General features: G+C 51.1%; 1 protein-coding gene across 3 annotated transcripts in view; it reads left to right on the top strand.

The window, feature by feature from the left end:
* Positions 1–21039, top strand: part of ADAR (adenosine deaminase RNA specific) — a 261026-nt gene that overhangs the window by 161323 nt on the left and 78664 nt on the right. The window lies entirely within an intron of this gene.

Raw genomic sequence — 21039 nt, 5'->3', positions numbered from 1 at the left:
AAAGGGAAGGAGGGAGAGGGAAGGAGGGAAAGGGAAGGAGGGAGAGGGAAACTGAGTGAGGGAGAGGTAGACAGAGATGGAGAGGGAGATACAGAGAGTGAGACATTCAGAGTGAGCGAGACAGGGAGAGAGGGAGTGAGACAGAGGGAGAGAGGGAGTGAGACAGAGGGAGAGAGGGAGCGATACAGTCAGAGTGAAGGAGACAGATGGAGACAGAGACAGAGGGAGGGAGAGTGAGGGAGAGAAAGAACGAGAGAGATGTGTGTATGCCGGGTCTGGTGGCTCAGTGGACAAAGGCGTCCGCTGCGGGGACCTGTGATCAACCTCATGGTCAGTTTTTTTCTTGTTGCTCTAGCCCCGCCCCTTCCCCCACTGACCCCGCCCCCAGTGCGGCCCCCCACTGACCCCGCCCCCAGTGCGGCCCTCGGACATAAACCACACTGTAAATTTGGCCCCCTAGAGAAAGTTTGTGAGTACCCATGGTCTAGAGCCTCGAATGAGTTTCAGTTTATACGCCAGGTAGCGAGGAGAGGTGGACTGCAAGGCTTTGTGGGTGATACAGGCAGTCTTGTAGATAGCTCTAGCCTCAATGGGAAGCCAGCGGAGGGTGGATAACATCGGTGTGATGTTATGTTATGTTACTTTATTTCTTTTATAGCGCACGGCTACTCCAGGGAGCATCCCGGCGCTTTAGCAAAGAATAACAGCATAAAACGGCAGTCACACAACAGAAAAAAAGCAGAGAAAGAAGAGGGTCTATTTCATAAAAAGCCATGTTTTCAGGTCCTTTCTAAAGGCAAGAAGACAGGGAGTCTGTCTCAAGGACAGTGGTAGGTTGTTCCAAACTTTAGGTGTTAAATAGCGGAAAGACAGACCTCCCAATCGTGCGCGACGAATTACAGGAACAGTCATCATAGACAGACCAGATGACCTGAGAGTCCTGCTCGGTGCATACCGGGAAAGACGTTTCCCGATATACTTGGGGCCAATACCATGAAGGGCCTTAAAGGCCACAGTCAGGCATTTGAAAGTAATTCGCTTAGCGATGGGTAGCCAATGTAGAGTGTTCAGTAAGGCAGTGGCACCAGCTCTCCTCGGGAGTCCAAAGATGGTACGGGCTGCCGAGTTCTGGACAACTTGCAAACGGGTCATAAGATATTTTGGAAGACCCAAAAAGAGAGCGTTTGCGTAGTCCAGTCGTGAACCGATCAATGCCTGAACAACTGTTTTCCTGTGGTTAAGTGAAAGTAGAGGAAGAAATTTCCTCAACATCCGTAAAATGCCAAAGCATTTCCCAACAAGAGACAGGATGTGAGGTCTAAAGGATAGTTCACAATCTACTATCACTCCCAAATTCTTGGCCTTAAAAGAGACCTTGTCAGGAGGAAACATATCTTGTGGCCACCAAGATTTCCAATCGGGTTCAGGGGCGCAACCGAAAAAGAGAAGCTCTGACTTGTCTGAGTTGCATTTTAAGCCATGACATCTAAACCACTCAAACACCGCACCCAGGCAATCCCTGATCTGTCTGCCATTGAAAGACCCACCCCTATCACATGTGAACAGGAGTTGGGTATCATCAGCATATGACACGATCTGGGCGCCAAATGATTCCGCGACTTCCGCCAGAGGGGCCATAAAGATGTTAAACAGCATAGGGCTGAGAATGGAGCCCTGTGGGACTCCCACCTCTAGGGGAGCCATATCAGCGGAAAAGGGAGGCGCCCAGATCGTTTGTCGGCGGTCGGCCAGAAAGGATTTTAGCCAATTCCACACCGTTCCGCGAAGGCCACACTCCCAGAGTCTTGCAAGGAGGACCTCATGAGGAACGGTGTCGAAAGCCGCCGACAAGTCAAGCATGACTAACACGGCCTTTCCCCCAGAGGTCCCTACATTTGGCCCCATAAATGAAACGAGCTGCTGAATGGAGAACAGATCTAAGGGTGGACAAGTGGGATTTGGGGAGGCCAGTGTGAGAAGGTGGCCTGATATGCAGTGCTCACTATTCTAGTGAACACTATGTATCAGTCCAGCAACCCTTATTGATGATTGGTTGTAAGTCAACCTTATAGACCAGCTATCCTAGTAGCGTGGATACGAGCAGTCTAAGGCTAAAGACTCGAGAGGGCGTGTTAAGCCAGCTGTTTACCACACATATACCCCTTGAACACCAAGTGAAAGGACACCACACAAGTGTTATGAAAATAAACAAGATATTTATTAAGAATCACAACAGCCCTGTACTCTGAGGACAGGGTACTAAGCACAAAACAAAACTCTTACGAAAATACTTAAGTTAGCACAGTATATACACAAATGCCCGAGGGGCACGGAAAACCATATACTCTGAAAGTGGAATGCGAAATTACTAGCAGGTAAGTACAGTACTAATAGGCTTAGGAATCGCTAGGACTTGACTATAGAACCTTCAGATTACTTATAGGAGGCCTAGGGGACTCGAGTGCAGAGTGTGCACTCTCACGCGTGATGCGGGACAAAGTCTATGGTAGCTAGTAATGACAAAGTTAGTGTTCTCGGGCGAACCCGACCTGGTAGGAGGAAAACGAAAGTGGATTCTGACCCTTGGATAGTGAGGCTATGCTGGGGCACCGAAATGCCGAAGTTACCTAGCCCAGGGGCTGCAGCTGCATATGTCTCAAAAGACGTCGGGAATCCTCGTAGACGGACCAGGAGCCTGGAAGAAAGAAGTTGCTGGCAGGCGACCAGTGAAGAAAGTTCGATGGATCCAAGCCTGGATCGAAGGAAGATGACACCTGAAAGCAGAGGGGACCAAGTTCGAGACTACTAGCCAGTAGTCAGTGGGCACCAGGAGGGCACCGGATGGTAGCCACCTCGACTAGGTGAGGGGGTGACGCTGTGTTCGCAGATCTCACGGACCAGGAGGCGTTGTCGGCGACCAGGATGGAGGAGCGAGCTGTCCCACGATGGATGAAGCTGTCGGCGTTGCTGGACCCAGGATTGGGCAACAAAGCCTTGGCAAATTCAAGCCCACGCGGTGGACTCAAAATGGCGTCTGGAGTGGACCAGGAGGGTCCGGGGTGCCTTTCTTGAAGAAGGAAGCAAGGGCCAGTCTGGAGCAACCAGATCAGCAGCAGTGATGTCGTCGGGCGTCGTGAAGGCCACAAGCCAGCCGGCTAGTAGCCACACAGCGCGGTGAGCACGCAAAAGCAGAAGGGCCCCACGCAGATCGTGGAGATGCTGGAGGGCTGATCTTCGGTGCTGGAGCTGCTCAGGGTTGGGGCTTCTCGGACCCCAAAGCACTCACCAGTGGAGCACACGGTGGGCTTGTTGCAAAGAAGTCGTGCAGTCTTGGCGATCGTCGGTCCCTCGAGGTCTCGTCGCACTCACAGTTGAGTAGAGGTCAGAGGTGCCAGGGAAGCCGGGTCTCGTCGGGCTGGGTCGTCTGATTCGTGAAGAAGGACTTGCAGCAGACCGCAGTGTTCTTAGGATGGTGCCCGCTTGATGCAGGGTGACTACTCCTTAGCCACAAGGGAGAATCTTGAAGAAGAAATCTTGATGTCCTTTCGAAGAAAGTCGTGTCTTGATTCCAAAGATGATCTAATTTGAATAGGAGGCCCGCTCCCATCTTTATACTAAAAAAGGGGGCTGACCCGGTGACTAGGTCCTGCCTATGGGTGGGACTAGGAGGGGGGTGGTTACACCCCTCTGCCGTGCCGGACTTCCCCAGGCCAGGGGCTGGTGTGCCCCTGGAACTGGTTCAGACTGGCCTATGCGTAGTGAGCACCGGGGTGCCACTCAGCAGTCACCTTCCTGTAAAGCTCTGCCTACCCAGGATACACAAAACCCTGTCTGGGACAGTGCTAGCACCGCCCCTGACAGGAAACCCTTTGTCCAGGCTCCCCTCGCTGGGAGGACTCCCAGCTGCAGGGGGTCAGACTCGTGTCTGTGGTGGCAGCATCCACTTTGTGAAGCTGAGGCTTTGCTTAACTTTAACCGGGGTTCACAGTTACATACATGTCGTGTCCCTCTAGAAGGGTGGAATGCTAACCCCGTCGCCAGAATTGGCGAGGGGTTAGTATTCCAATTCGTATGACACCTTACTCGACATGTTTTGATAAAGCAATACCAAAGTTAGCATTTAACCGCGAGGATTATAATGCACTTAAGAGTATATGGTATGCGATATCATGGAACAGCTATTAGGACTTGGTTCCGCAAGCTGCAGACAGGCTCAGCTCATGCCAGAGCACCATCTCACACGATTCCAAGCACTCTGCCTTCAGGATTGTTAAGGCCTGCCATAGGAGTGACTGATAGGAATCAGTGTGTCCATTTTAGGGTTAGATATAGGTATACTATATCTACAGCAAAGGGTGATTACACAACTTTGCCCCAGCTGTCATGCAGCCAGTTGTGTCAAATTTAGGAGGCCAGCCAGGGGTGGCATAATACATGCTTCAGCCCCTGGTAGGCCCTGGGTACACCTATGCCCTGAGTTACAGGGTCTGATAAGGTGGCCCAGTCCCAATTGGAAATGCACCTAGGGTACATGGAATCCATTTTAAAGAGAGAGCAGTAGGCCTGGGGTCCTGATTGGCAGGGCCCCAGGTCGACTATGTCAAAAACCAGCTAAAACACAGGGCAAAAAGTTGGGGGCAACCATAGTCAGGAGGTACCTTCCTACAGCCAGTAAGAAGAGAATTGCAGTAGTCCAGTCTGGAGAGGAACAGCGATTGCACCAGGGTTATAAGGTCCTGCTCCGGGAAGAAGCAACGGATTCCCCAAAGAAGGCGCAGTTGGCATCGAGCAGACTTTGCAATGAAATTGATGTGGGAGATTAGATTGAGTTTTGTGTCGAGTATGACACCAAGGGATTTTGCACTGTCGACAATGATGGGTTTATTAAGTAGATTCATCTGATCCATCCATGATTGAACCGGGGGAGGAGAGAGTGAGGCGGAGAAGAAAAGGAATTCAGTTTTGAAAGGATTCAGAATCAGTTGATGAGTTGACATCCAGTTTTGAATGGAGTCTAGAGTAGAGCTTAGGATGGAGAGATCATGAGTGGAGGCAACCTTGAGGGAGATTTGAGTGTCGTCTGCATAGAGATGATAGTGGATCCCGGATTTACTTAGATTTCCCAGTGGTTCTAAATAGAGATTGAACAATGTGGGTGCAAGTATAGAGCCTTGAGGTACACCTTGACCTACCGCCTCAGGAGATGAAAGACTGTTAGCTATTTTGTTATTGTAGGGAAATTTTCTAGGTTAACAAAAGTTGCCCTTCTGTGTAGGCTGAAGTTTTTTTTCTCCTTCTGTAATATAGGGTAGGTACCACAGATGGATGCTTGGGATTTCCTACGAGTTTGTTAGAGTTGGAGCACTTGAGGGTGGTCACGACTAAGCTCAAGTGGAATAGAAGGTACTTCAACACTAGTTCCCAAAGTCTACCTTGTAGGAAGGTGGATACCTGACTATGGTTACCCCCAACTTTTTTGCCTGATGTTTTGCTGGTTTTCTGACTTAGTTGACCTGGGGCCCTGCCAATCAGGACCCCAGGCCTACTGATCTCTCTCTAAAATGGATTCCATGTACCTTAGGTACACTTCCAATTGGTACTGGGCCACCTTATCAGACCCTGTAACTCAGGGCATAGGTGTACCCAGGGGCTGAAGCATGTATTATGCCACCCCTGGATGGCCATCTAAATCTGACACAACTGGCTGTACGACAGCTGGGGCAAGGTGGTGTAATCACCCTTTGCTTTAGATATAGTATACCTATATCTAACCCTACAAATGGACACATAGATTCCTATCAGTCACTCCTATGGCAGGCCTTGACAATCCTGAAGGCAGAGTGCTTGGAATCGTGTGAAATGGTGCTCTGGCATAAGCTGAGCCCGTTTGCAGCTTGCGGAACCAAGTCCTAATAGCTGTTCCATGATAACGCATACCATATACTCTTAAGTGCATTATAATCCTCGCGGGTAAATGCTATCTTTGGTATTGCTTTATCAAAACATGTCGAGTAAGGTGTCATACGAATTGGAATACTAACCCCTCGCCAATTCTGGCGACGGGGTTAGCATTCCACCCTTCTAGAGGGACACGACATGTATGTAACTGTGAACCCCGGTTAAAGTTAACTGAAGCCTCAGCTCCACAAAATGGATGCTGCCACCACAGACACGAGTCTGACCTGCTGCTGGGAGTCCTTCCAGCGAGGAGAGCTTGGACAAAGGGTTTCCTGTCAGGGGCGGTGCTAGCACCATCCCAGACAGGGTTTTGTGTATCCTGGGTAGGCAGGGCTTTACAGGAAGGTGACTGCAGAGTGGCACCCCGGTGCTCACTACGCATCTGCCGGCTAGAACCAGTTCCAGGGGCACACCAGCCCCTGGCCTGGGGGAAGTCCGGCATGGGAGAGGGGTGTAACCAACCCCCTTCCTGGTCCCACCCCTAGGGCAGGACCTAGTCGCGTACCCACCCCTTTCTTTAGGATAAAGGCAGGAGCGGGGACCCTTCCAAATTAGATCATCTTTGAATCCTGAAACTACTTTCCACGAAAGGAACTCTCGACTCTTCTCAAGATTTCTCCCTTGTGACTAAAGAGTAGTCACCCTGCATCCGCAGGCACCATCTAAGAACTCTGCGGTTTGCTGCACGTCCTTCCTCCGGAATCCGACTGACCAGCTCGACGAGACCCGGCTTCCCTGGCACCTCTGACCTCTACCTACATCTACAGCTAAGCTGAGAACCGTAGGTGCGACGAGACCTCGAGGGACCGGCCATCATCAGAACTGCACGACTTCTATCCAGCACGACCGCCGAGGGATCCTCTGGTGAGTGCTTTGGGGTCCGAGAAGCCCCGACCCTGAGCAGCTCCAGCACCGAAGTCCAGCCTCCCAGCATCTCCACGATCTGCGTGGGGCCCTTCTGCTTTTTGCTGCTCACCGTGTTTGGCTACTAGCCGCTGGCTTGTGGCCTTCTGAACGACGCCCGACGACATCACTGCTGCTGGTCTGGTTGCTCCAGACGGGCCCTTGCTCCCTTCCAAAAGAGGAGCACCCGGACCCTCCTGGTCCACACCAGATGCCATTTTAGGTCCACCGCGTGGGCTTGAATTTGCCAAGACTTGTTGCCCCAATCCTGGGTCCAGCGACGTCGACAGCATCATCCATCGTGGGACAGCTCGCACCTCCATCCTGTTTGCTGACAACGCCTCCTGGTCCGTGAGATCTGCAGAGCACAGCGTCGCCCACTCACCTAGTCGAGGTGACTACCATCCGGTGCCCTCCTGGTGCCACCTGACTACTGGCTAGTAGTCACGAACTTGGTCCCCTCTGCTTTCAGGTGTCATCCATCTTCGATCCAGGCTTGGATCAACTCAAACTATCTTCACTGGTCGCCTGCCAGCAACTTCTTTCTTCAGGCTCCTGGTTCGTCTACGAGGATTCCTGACGTCTTTTGAGACATATGCAGCTGCAGCCCCTGGGCTAGGTAACTTCGGCATTTCGGTGCCCCAGCATAGCCTCACTATCCAAGGGTCAGGATCCACTGTCGTTTTCGATCTACCTTATCGGGTTCGCCCGAGAACACTAACTTTGTCTTTACTAGCTCCCATAGACTTTGTCCCGCATCCCGCGTGAGAGTGCACACTCTGCACCCGAGTCCCCTAGGCCTCCTACTAGTAATCTGAAGGTTCAGTAACGTAGTCCTAGCGATTCCAAAGCCTATTAGTACAGTACTTACCTGCTAGTAATTTCGCATTCCACTTCCATAGTATATGGTTTTCGTGCCCCTCGGGCACCCTGTCTTCATAAAGAGTACAGGGCTGTTGTGATTTTAATAAATACACTGTTTATTTTCATAACACTTGTGTGGTGTCCTTTCACTTGGTGTTCAAGGGGTATATGTGATGGTATAACAGCTGGCTTAACACGCCCTCTAGAGTTTAGCCCGAAGACTGCTCGTATCCACGCTACTAGGATAGCTGGTCTGAGGTTGACTTACAACCAATCACCATAAGGGTCGTTTGGACTGATACATAGTGATCACTAGAATAGTGAGCACTGCATATCAGGCCAACTTCTCACATACCTCATCTTAAAACAACCACCCCAAGAGGGGGAAACTTCTACATAATCTATTGCACAACATGTGAATCCAGAAAAGGATTTGGGCTGCAAAATGAAATAGTAACTCCAGTTGAAGTAGTTTTGCAGCTTGAAGAGTTTTCTAGATTCACATGCGACCCACACACTCCCCTCAGAGGAGGAATGCAAACAGGTGGGGAAAAATCACGTAAATCAAGAACTAACATCTAAAGACAACAGGAGATAAGACATGCTCTAGAATAAAGGGGAAAAATGAATCCAAAGATGGCTACCACACATATGAACTTCCTGGGCGTCTGTCTGACGTCACAAGGAATGGACCTACCACCAAATGGTGGTAGACTCCCCAGAGAGCAAAACAAGACCATTCTGAACCCAACCACTAGATGGTGGAATAATTCACAGCATGTGAATCTAGAAAACTCTTCATGCTGCAAAACTACTACTCCTGGTAAGTAACCATTTTGTTTCCTCTTTCAACCATATGGAGAACAAAAGTCTTACTAAAAGCAGGTCATCCAAATACTGTGACCCAATCTCTATGTGGGCAATCGAATATGAAGCAGAAGCTGGTAAACAAAAAATGTTCAAAAAATAAATGTACAATCTATTTTCCTCAACTTGTAGAGGGTTGCTTGTGGAATAACTCCACAGTTCAGCCCGGGTCAACTACCCAATTTTGTTGTAAATATGAAATTCCCATAGGAATTCCTTTTTATTTTAGCTTCAGCGTTTAAAATCTGTTGTGCCCAGGTACCATTACTCGTAAATAAAACACCTAAGTAGCAAAATGAATTTGATCTGTTAATTGGTGTATCCCCAAAAAAAAGAGTCTACACTTTTCAAATTGTTCCCACATATCATGGTACAAAGTATTGACATCACCATTTTTAGGTCGAGCCTATAGCAGCGCATGCGCTGCTATAGGAAACTGACCTCTTGGAATCGCTTCAGCTTCAGGAGAGGCTCGTGCATGTGGGGCTCACACGCCATTGGCCCTTGCATCTGGCTTTAGCACGCATTTGGCCAAAGGCGTTCGGATGTCCCAGCTTTTTGGAAAATGTTCACTCCCAGAACGTTTTGCTCTCGGGAGCCAGCAGCAGCGCCAGGGGCCATATGTTCTTAATTAGCGTGGTCGGGCTCGTCTCCAACAGTCTCTCTCCCACTTCCTGTTTGTTTATATGAAGTCTGCACTCTCCTTCCGCTCCTTGCATCACGGCCAGCCGCGATTCATGCTCCGTGTAGCAAGCAATAAGCGTGTGAACCACCCCCCTGGTCGAAGTGTGTCCCCACATTTTACATTTTCTACCCTGTAGTTTTTCAAATGCTACTTCATGTAACAGATTTATCTGAAAAAAACAGGTTAGTGTTAGATTACTTACCTTGGAATAACCCCAGGCGTCAGACTGGATCTGGAAAGTTTTGCGTAGCAGTACCCCTGTGCGTCGGTAGGAGTCGGCGGCTCTGCGTCCGTCGTTGGCGCCGGGATGACATCGTCTGAGTACTTAAAAGCCACATCAGTTCTTCTTTTTTCCGCGGCAGCAAGCGCATATTCGGAAAAAACAGTACTCCTTAGTTACTTTTTGAGTAACTTTTTCGATTTATTTATTTATTTATTTTTTTAATTGTTTCGAGTCGTAAGACTATTGGTGCTGGTAGGGATGCCCGGGTTCAAGCCCTGTGCCGATTGCAACCGACTGATGTCGGTTACCGACCCCCATCGCCGGTGCCTGTATTGCCTTGGGGCCGACCATGACGAGAAGTCGTGCCCCGACTGCCGGGCCTTGACGTCGAAGGCTAGGCGGGAGCAGTCCCGTAAGTGCCTCGAGCTCCCGCAGTCCTCATGGCTATGAGGTCGCTCTCTGCTCAGTCTGATCCCGCTGTGGCGCCTTCGGGCCCCGAATGGGAGCCTAAGCGGGCCGGGTGCTTCGGCCTGGCGCCGTCGGGACCGGAGTCTACTGCGCCGAAGCATCTGGCCCGCTTGGGCTCCCATTCGCAGGGCCCCACCGGGTGCAGATCGGGGTCGCCGCTGGTCGACCTTACGACCCCTCCGCCAGCACCGACCCCCAGGGTGTCGCCCCCGACGCCGTCCCAGGACGACGACGTTCCCGGTCCCTCCCTTAGTCTGGATCTGGCGTTGGACCAGCGACGGGGATTGTGAGGGGTCCGATTACCCTCTGGCACGAGAGTGCCAATCGTTTCAGGTCTGGGCAGTGGATCTAGGTGAGGCAAGTGGTTTGGACACTTCGCCGGACACTGGCTTTGTCTCACCTCCTACTGTGGCTACGGAGTAGGGGGCTGCTTACAGCTTGGTGCTGACGAGGGCGGCCAAGGCCTTTGGTCTTGTCCTCCCCGTCGCGGCTGTGAGGACTAACCTCCCTACCGAGGTCCTTAAACCGCAAGCAAGCTCTTCGGAGCCTCTACTGCTGTTTAATGAGATCCTTACTGATGTTCTGTTGGGCACTTGGTCCAGGCTCGCTACAGGTCCCCCTATAGATCGGAACGTGGCTAGGCACCACTGCCCGGCCCTGGGCGATCCTAGCCTTCCTGTCCACCCACCCCACCCCGGAGAGCCTGGTTATCCAGGCCTCTAACTTCCAGACCGCATTCCCGACTGCACCACCTGATCGGGAATCCAAAAGGTATGAGTAGTTCGGAAAGAAGCTGTTCTCACTTAGTTTGGGGTTGCGGTCGGTCAACACCGCTTGCCTTTTGGGCAGTTATACTCTCTCTGTGGGACACAGTCGCGGACATGCTGCCAGTTTGCCCGGAGGAGGCCCGGGTCAAACTCGCTCAAGCACTTGCGGGATGCAGCACAGTATTCTATCCAATGTGGGCTGAATACCACAGACTCGCTGGGCAGGGAGATTTCCACGACGGTGGTGGTTCGCCGCCACGCCTGTCTGAGGTCCGCTAACTTTTCGGCTGATGTCCAGAACTTGAGCTTGAGCGTTTCAAAGAGTCCAGGGCTACGGCCTAGTCGCCGGGCCAGCGCCAGCAGGCTTCTGCCTTTCGTTCCTTTCGTGGCGAAGGAAGGGGCGCCCCCTCACGTTCTGCCAGCCACGGGCCGCAGAATAACATCCAGCGTGGCGGCGGACGTGGTAACTGCTGTGGCGGTGCCAGGGGGACAGCGGCGAGGCCAGTCCACAGCCACCCCCCGCTGCATCCGCCTCAAAACCTTCCTAGTCTGAGCTTTAAGGCCCATTCGACGCCAGTGGGGGGCAGCGTTCGCCATCACCTCCTCCACTTGAGCTCCATCACATCGGACAGGTGGGTGCTGCAAATCGTCCGAAGGAGCTACTCCCTCCCCTTCGAGGCAACCCCTCCAGTCATGCCACCGCAGTGCCAACGCGTGTCGGGGGATCACTCGCAACTTCTGCAAAAGGAAGTTACGGCCCTCTTGGCCAAGGGTTCCATCGAGCGCGTTCCTGGTTCAGAAGTAGGATGTGGTTGCTACTCCCACTACTTTCTGGTTCCTAAGAAAGGCAAAGGGGGCCACGCCCTATATTGGCCCTGCGGAACTTCAACAGCTTCCTCCGGAAGGAGAAGTTCAAGATGCTGACTTTGGCTCAGGTCTTAGCTGTCCTAGACCCAGAAGACTGGATGGTAGCATTGGACTTGCAGGATGCATATTTTCACATCTCCGTCCTGCCGGCCCACCGGCGTTACCTGCGGTTCACGGTAGGCCGCGAGCACTTTCCGTTTACCGTGCTCCCTGTGAGAAGGTGGCCTGATATGCAGTGCTCACTATTCTAGTGAACACTATGTATCAGTCCAGCAACCCTTATTGATGATTGGTTGTAAGTCAACCTTATAGACCAGCTATCCTAGTAGCGTGGATACGAGCAGTCTAAGGCTAAAGACTCGAGAGGGCGTGTTAAGCCAGCTGTTATACCACACATATACCCCTTGAACACCAAGTGAAAGGACACCACACAAGTGTTATGAAAATAAACAGTTATTTATTAAAGATCACAACAGCCCTGTACTCTTTATGAGGACAGGGTACTAAGCACAAACCAAAACTCTTACAAAAATACTTAAGTTAGCACAGTATATACAAATGCCCGAGGGGCACGGAAAACCATATACTCTGGAAGTGGAATGCGAAATTACTAGCAGGTAAGTACAGTACTAATAGCTTTTGGAATCGCTAGGACTTGACTAGGGAATCGTTAGATTACTTCTAGGAGGCCTAGGGGACTCGGGTGCAGTGTGTGCACTCTCACGCGAGATGCGGACAAAAGTCTATGGTAGCTAGAAATTGAAAAGTTAGTGTTCTCGGGCGAACCCGACCTGGTAGGGAGAAAACGAAAGTAGATTCCGACCCTTGGATAGTGAGGCTATGCTGGGGCACCGAAATGCCGAAGTTACCTAGCCCAGGGGCTGCAGCTGCATAGGTCTGAAAAGACGTCGGGAATCCTCGTAGACGGACCAGGAGCCGGAAGAAAAGATGCTGGCCAGTGACCAGTGAAGAAAGTTCAGTTGGATCCAAGCCTGGATCTCGAAGATAGATGACACCTGAAAGCAGAGGGGACCAAGTTCGAGACTACTAGCCAGTAGTCAGTGGGCACCAGGAGGGCACCGGATGGTAGCCACCTCGACTAGGTGAGTGGGTGACGCTGTACTCGAAGATCTCACGGACCAGGAGGCGTTGTCGGCGACCAGGATGGAGGATCGAGCTGTCCCACGAAGATAGAAGCTGTCGGCGTCGCTGGACCCAGGATTGGGCAACAAAGCCTTGGCAAATTCAAGCCCACGCGGTGGACTCAAAATGGCGTCTGGAGTGGACCAGGAGGGTCCGGGGTGCCTCTCTTCAAGAAGGAAGCAAGGGCCAGTCTGGAGCAACCAGACCAGCAGCAGTGATGTCGTCGGGCGTCGTTCAGAAGGCCACAAGCCAGCCGGCTAGTAGCCAAACAACGCGGTACACAGCAAACAGCAGAAGGGCCCCACGCAGATCGTGGAGATGCAGGGATGCTGACCTTGGGTGCTGGAGCTGCACAGGGTCGAGGCTTCTCGGACCCCAAAGCACTCACAAGTGGAGGACACGGTGGGCTTGCAGTAAAGATGTCGTGCAGTCTTGGCGATCGTCGGTCCCTCGAGGTCTCGTCGCACTCACGGTTCTCAGCTTTGCTGTAGAGGTGAGTAGAGGTCAGAGGTGCCAGGGAAGCCGGGTCTCGTCGAGCTGGGTCGTCGGATTCGTGAAGGACTTGCAGCAGACCGCAGTGTTTCTTAGGATGGTGCCCGCTTGATGCAGGGTGACTACTCCTTAGCCACAAGGGAGAATCTTGATGAAGAAATCGTGAAGTCCTTTCGAAGAAAGTCGTATCTTGATTCCAAAGATGATCTAATTTGAACAGGGGGCCCGCTCCTATCTTTATACTAAACAAGCATTTGCAATGCAATAGGTCTCGCATTATTTAAGTTTGAGCTATTAGCATTGTAAATGGCAATTGTTTTTTGCTTTGTGCTATAGTTATTTTTTTACATAAAAAGCTATATATAAAATATGTTTTATTAAAGTTATTTATGCAGTATCTAAATTTTGTTTGCATAAAAGAGTACAATAATATCTTAGTAAAAAAGTCAAATATTTTAATGGTAATTCACCAAATGTTCATTTATGTGTTGGTTTTGAAAATAGCTAAATTAATAGCTTTGTCATTTACAATGCCAATAGTTATAACTTTCGCAAATGTGACACCTATAGCATTTGTAATGCAACATTTGTATTTACGTGACTTAGATGTATTGATATTACAAATAACAATGGCTTTTAATTTTTTTTAATACTTAATAAAAGTGATTGTAATTTATAATGGCAATAGCTTAAACTTTTGTAAATAACTTTTGTGAAGATTATGTTCAGTGTATTTTATTGTAACGAAATCCAAGAACAGAAGTGAAATATTAACATCTTTTTGTGACATTTGTAATAAAGCTTGAAACATTGAGAGAACATATTTGTGCTGTGGTGGTGCTGAGTGATGCTGTGGTGCTGCTGAATGGGGCTGTGGTGGTGCTGAATGGGGCTGTGGTGATGCTGAGTGATGCTGTGGTGGTGCTGAGTGGTGCTATGGTGGTGCTGTGGTGGTGCTGTGGTGGTGCTGAGTGATGCTGTGGTGGTGCTGAGTGGTGCTGTGGTGGTTCTGAGTGGTGCTGTGGTGGTTCTGAGTGATAATGTGGTGGTGCTGAGTGACTGTACTCACTGTCACTCTGCACTCACTGTCACTCTGCACTCACTGTCACTCTGCACGCACTCTGCACTCACTGTCACTCTGCACGCACTCTGCACTCACTGTCACTGCACGCACTCTGCACTCACTGTCACTCTGCACTCACTGTCACTCTGCACGCACTCTGCACTCTGCACGCACTCTGCACTCACTGTTTATGCACGCACTCTGCACTCACTGTCACTCTGCACTCACTGTCACTCTGCACTCACTGTCACTCTGCACTCACTGTCACTCTGCACTCACTGTCACTCTGCACTCACTGTCACTCCGCACTCACTGTCACTCCGCACTCACTGTCACTCTGCACTCACTCTGCACTCACTGTCACTCTGCACTCACTGTCACTCTGCACTCACTGTCACTCTGCACTCACTGTCACTCTGCACTCACTGTCACTCCGCACTCACTGTCACTCCGCACTCACTGTCACTCTGCACTCACTCTGCACTCACTGTCACTCTGCACGCACTCTGCACTCACTGTCACTCTGCACGCACTCTGCACTCACTGTCACTCTGCACGCACTCTGCACTCACTGTCACTCTGCACGCACTCTGCACTCACTGTCACTCTGCACTCACTGTCACTCTGCACGCACTGTCACTCTGCACGCACTGTCACTCCGCACTCACTGTCACTCTGCACGCACTCTGCACTAACTGTCACTCTGCACGCACTGTCACTCCGCACTCACTGTCACTCTGCACGCACTCTGCACTCACTGTCACTCTGCACGCACTCTGCACTCACTGTCACTCTGCACTCACTGTCACTCTGCACTCACTGTCACTCTGCACTCACTGTCACTCTGCACGCACTGTCACTCTGCACTCACTGTCACTCTGCACTCACTGTCACTCTGCACGCACTCTGCACTCACTGTCACTCTGCACGCACTCTGCACTCACTGTCACTCTGCACGCACTCTGCACTCACTGTCACTCTGCACGCACTCTGCACTCACTGTTTCTGCACGCACTCTGCACTCACTGTCACTCTGCACTCACTGTCACTCTGCACTCACTGTCACTCTGCACTCACTGTCACTCTGCACTCACCCTGCACTCACTGTCACTCTGCACGCACCCTGCACTCACTGTCACTCTGCACGCACTCTGCACTCACTGTTTCTGCACGCACTCTGCACTCACTGTCACTCTGCACTCACTGTCACTCTGCACTCACTGTCACTCTGCACTCACTGTCACTCTGCACTCACTGTCACTGCACTCACTCTGCACTCACTGTCACTCTGCACTCACTCTGCATTCACTGTCACTCTGCACGCACTCTGCACTCACCCTGCACTCACTGTCACTCTGCACGCACTCTGCACTCACTGTCACTCTGCACGCACTCTGCACTCACTGTTTCTGAACGCACTCTGCACTCACTGTCACTCTGCACTCACTGTCACTCTGCACTCACTGTCACTCTGCACTCACTGTCACTCTGCACTCACTGTCACTCTGCACGCACTCTGCACTCTGCACACACTCTGCACTCACTGTTTCTGCACGCACTCTGCACTCACTGTCACTCTGCACTCACTGTCACTCTGCACTCACTGTCACTCTGCACTCACTGTCACTCTGCACTCACTGTCACTCCGCACTCACTGTCACTCCGCACTCACTGTCACTCTGCACTCACTCTGCACTCACTCTGCACTCACTGTTACTCTGCACGCACTCTGCACTCACTGTCACTCTGCACGCACTCTGCACTCACACATGCAACAGTAATGTAAAGCTCTCAATGGACCTTAATCGGAGCGCGTTTCTGATTTAAAAGGCTGGCATGAAATAAATTAAGCGCATGTAAATTAGAAAGGAAAAAAAAACGAAAAAGCTATTAATATTGGGATAGAGTTTACGACATGCAGAAACCACACAGATTAAAGATGCAATCTGGCTGGGGACAAATGCCCACAGGCAAGACAGCAAACTAGAGAGCGCTAGAGTAAGAGTCTTCAAGGAACAAGAGCGGACGCACCGTAATCTCTTGGTGCTCACAGCTGCTTGGAAACTGTAATCAACGAACACGGGGAAATTCTCCGCATCACTGCCTGTAATTCTCTCCCAGCCTTCCACCAGCCCATCCTCTATGCACGTATGCTCATGTTACGCTTAATAAAATATTGACCTTCTATTCAATAAAAAGTGGTGCTATGTCCTTTATACAGCCACTCCATGTAGGCTCTGCGTCCCCACGCTCCAAGAGAAGCAAGGCACAAAATGTGCACTGCATTCAGAAATAATTTTTTTTTAAACATGCCCTAGCTGCGTAGTTGAGGTTCATTTCCGTCATAATGAAAACAAAAAACCCAACATGAAGATAAATCCTTCAGAAAGAATAACCTTAGCAATTGTGTGCAAATGGTGTGTGATAATTAATAGGAAATGTAATATAATATTAGGAGTGTGCGATATTTGCGTAAATTCTTTTGCAAAAAATACATGGAATTCTTCAATAAGTACACGAAATAACAAAAAAACATCGGTCCAGCATTTGGCAGCTGTTTTGCCATGTACATCCTCGCATTCATTCTTGGATACAAGGACATATTTTGCACTAAGAAAAAGTCGCAAAATCACGCGTGCACGAACAGCATCTGCACACGTTCTCTTTGCAAACCTTGTTTCCTGTGTTTATGCCATGGGATATTGACCCGAACAGAAGCTTCTTTACTTGATCTGGTCACGGTGTAATCACGTAATTGCCATGATTTCATCACAAATGTAAAGCAAATGCCAGAAATTAACTGAGATTACACTGTGTAACAGAAATTTCACCAGGACATACATAAAACCACAGAATTAGCGATAGCATCATAAGCGTGTCCTTTCACTGCAATTGCTTAATCCTCTGCATGTACACGGAAATCATTTGTCAAATATCAGGAAATGTAATCAAATAATGGAACAAAACAATTAAATGGAAAGGATAGCAAGGGTTATGAAAACATGTTCTTTGCTCACATAGATTGATTATGCACTCAGCTGTCTGTTGTACGTGCACCACAATATGCTTACAACGTGTGCAGTCTCCGAAGCTGTACGTCGTTACCGAAAGCACAGTGACAGTCCAGTATGCAAATAAACACAGTGCTAGGTGCTTGTGTGCTGACAAAATGGCCGTCTCTTCATCGCGGGCGCACTCTGGAAGTCAGGCAGCCTTTGTTTGGACGTGGGCGGGGCTCGTCAAAGAAACAGGAAGTAACTGCCGAGGAGGACGTCCGAAACATGCAGGCTTCACGCTGAAGTCCCGGGGCGCTTCAGAGAGACCGGGCGAAAGAGCGAGGGCAGACTGCATGGTAACAGAGGCAACACGGGGCTCCCGAGTGGTGAGGAGACCCCTGCGGCGTGCCAAAAGACGGCCCAGGAACCTGCACACCGAGCCGGTAAGTGAGAGCTTGCAGGCGGGGCGGGGCGGGGGGATTGTCTGTGCGTGTACTCTCGTGTGTGGGCGGCGGCGGCTGGGGGGGCGGGGGCGGCGGCGGCTGGGGGGCGGCGGCGGCGGCGGGCGGGGGGGGGGGCCGCCTGGGGAGGTGTAGTGTGTGTCTGTATGTGTGCGCTAGTGTCTGCCTGCGTGTGCATGTGTTGTGAACAGCCTGCTCTGTGTGTGTGTGTGTAGGTGCGGCGGCGGCGGCGAAGGGGGGGGGAGGGAGGAGGTGTGGCTGTGACTGTGATGTGCGCGGCTGTGATGTGCGCATGCGTGAATGTTGACGCGCGTGCACGCAGCTCAATCCACGCTCGTCACAGTTTTGTGTCCCTCATTCCCCGGTGTCAGGCAGCTATAAGTCTCCGACCCTGGACGCATCCTTCGGATGCGAATTCCAGGGCGAGACCTAAAAAGGGGGCTGACCCGTTGACTAGGTCCTGCCTATGGGTGGTGTGAGAAGGTGGCCTGATATGCAGTGCTCACTATTCTAGTGAACACTATGTATCAGTCCAGCAACCCTTATTGATGATTGGTTGTAAGTCAACCTTATAGACCAGCTATCCTAGTAGCGTGGATACGAGCAGTCTAAGGCTAAAGACTCGAGAGGGCGCGTTAAGCCAGCTGTTTACCACACATATACCCCTTGAATACCAAGTGAAAGGACACCACACAAGTGTTATGAAAATAAACAGTTATTTATTTAAGGATCACAACAGCCCTGTACTCTTTATGAGGACAGGGTACTAAGCACAAACCAAAACTCTTACAAAAATACTTAAGTTAGCACAGTATATACAAATGCCCGAGGGGCACGGAAAACCATATACTCTGAAAGTGGAATGCGAAATTCCTAGCAGGTAAGTACAGTACTAATAGCTTTTGGAATCGCTAGGACTTGACTAGGGAATCGTTAGATTATGTCTAGGAGGCCTAGGGGACTCGGGTGCAGTGTGTGCACTCTCACGCGAGATGCGGGACAAAAGTCTATGGTAGCTAGGAAATAGAAAGTTAGTGTTCTCGGGCGAACCCGACCTGGTAGGGAGAAAACGAAAGTAGATTCTGACCCTTGGATAGTGAGGCTATGCTGGGGCACCGAAATGCCGAAGTTACCTAGCCCAGGGGCTGCAGCTGCATAGGTCTGAAAAGACGTCGGGAATCCTCGTAGACGGACCAGGAGCCGGAAGAAAAGATGCTGGCCGGTGACCAGTGAAGAAAGTTCAGTCGGATCCAAGCCTGGATCTTGAAGATAGATGACACCTGAAAGCAGAGGGGACCAAGTTCGAGACTACTAGCCAGTAGTCAGTGGGCACCAGGAGGGCACCGGATGGTAGCCACCTCGACTAGGTGAGTGGGTGACGCTTGACTCGAAGATCTCACGGACCAGGAGGCGTTGTCGGCGACCAGGATGGAGGATCGAGCTGTCCCACGAAGATAGAAGCTGTCGGCGTCGCTGGACCCAGGATTGGGCAACAAAGCCTTGGCAAATTCAAGCCCACGCGGTGGACCTAAAATGGCGTCTGGAGTGGACCAGGAGGGTCCGGGGTGCCTCTCTTGAAGAAGGAAGCAAGGGCCAGCCTGGAGCAACCAGACCAGCAGTCGTGAAGTCGTTGGGCGTCGTTCAGAGGGCCACAAGCCAGCCGGCTAGTAGCCAAACAACGCGGTGCACAGCAAACAGCAGAAGGGCCCCACGCAGATCGTGGAGATGCAGGGGGGCTGATCTTGGGTGCTGGAGCTGCGCAGGGTCGGGGCTTCTCGGACCCCAAAGCACTCACCAGTGGAGGACACGGTGGGCTTGCAGTAAAGATGTCGTGCAGTCTTGGCGATCGTCGGTCCCTTGAGGTCTCGTCGCACTCACGGTTCTCAGCTTGGCTGTAGAGGTGAGTAGAGGTCAGAGGTGCCAGGGAAGCCGGGTCTCGTCGAGCTGGGTCGTCGGATTCGTGATGAAGGACTTGCAGCAGACCGCAGTGTTCTTTAGGATGGTGCCTGCGGATGCAGGGTGACTACTCCTTAGCCACAAGGGAGAATCTTGAAGAAGAAATCGTGAAGTCCTTTCGAAGAAAGTGGTATCTTGATTCCAAAGATGATCTAATTTTAACAGGGGGCCCGCTCCCATCTTTATACTAAAAAAGGGGGCTGACCCGGTGACTAGGTCCTGCCTATGGGTGGGACTAGGTGGGGGGTGGTTACACCCCTCAGCCATGCCGGACTTCCCCAGGCCAGGGGCTGGTGTGCCCCTGGAACTGGTTCAGACCGGCCTATGCGTAGTGAGCACCGGGGTGCCACTCAGCAGTCACCTTCCTGTAAAGCCCTGCCTACCCAGGATACACAAAACCATGTCTGGGACGGTGCTAGCACCGCCCCTGACAGGAAACCCTTTGTCCAGGCTCCCCTCGCTGGAAGGACTCCCAGCTGCAGGGGGTCAGACTCGTGTCTGTGGTGGCAGCATCCATTTTGTGGAGCTGAGGCTTCAGTTAACTTTAACCGGGGTTCACAGTTACATACATGTCGTGTCCCTCTAGAAGGGTGGAATGCTAACCCCGTCGCCAGAATTGGCGAGGGGTTAGTATTCCAATTCGTATGACACCTTACTCGACATGTTTTGATAAAGCAATACCAAAGTTAGCATTTAACCGCGAGGATTATAATGCACTTAAGAGTATATGGTATGCGATATCATGGAACAGCTATTAGGACTTGGTTCCGCAAGCTGCAGACAGGCTCAGCTCATGCCAGAGCACCATCTCACACGATTCCAAGCACTCTGCCTTCAGGATTGTCAAGGCCTGCCATAGGAGTGACTGATAGGAATCTGTGTGTCCATTTTAGGGTTAGGTATAGGTATACTACACCTACAGCAAAGGGTGATTACACGACTTTGCCCCAGCTGTCATGCAGCCAGTTGTGTCAAATTTAGGAGGCCAGCCAGGGGTGGCATAATACATGCTGCAGCCCCTGGCAGCCCTGGGTACACCTATGCCCTGAGTTACAGGGTCTGATAAGGTGGCCCAGTACCAATTGGAAATGTACCTAGGGTACATGGAATCCATTTTAAAGAGAGAGCAGTAGGCCTGGGGTCCTGATTGGCAGGGTCCCAGGTCGACTATGTCCAAAACCAGCTAAAACACAGGGCAAAAAGTTGGGGGCAACCATAGTCAGGATGTACCTTCCTACACAACCCCCCCCCAAACGAAAGGAGATAAGGCTATCCTTGTCCAGGTAAGCCTCTATTACCTAAGTGGCCATATAAGGAAGGACCAGC

This window comes from Lissotriton vulgaris, chromosome 12, assembly GCF_964263255.1.
Source record: "Lissotriton vulgaris chromosome 12, aLisVul1.2, whole genome shotgun sequence".
NCBI lineage: Eukaryota > Metazoa > Chordata > Amphibia > Caudata > Salamandridae > Lissotriton > Lissotriton vulgaris.
The sequence above is the reverse complement of the archived record's forward strand: the minus strand, read 5'-3'. Positions and strand labels throughout refer to the sequence as shown.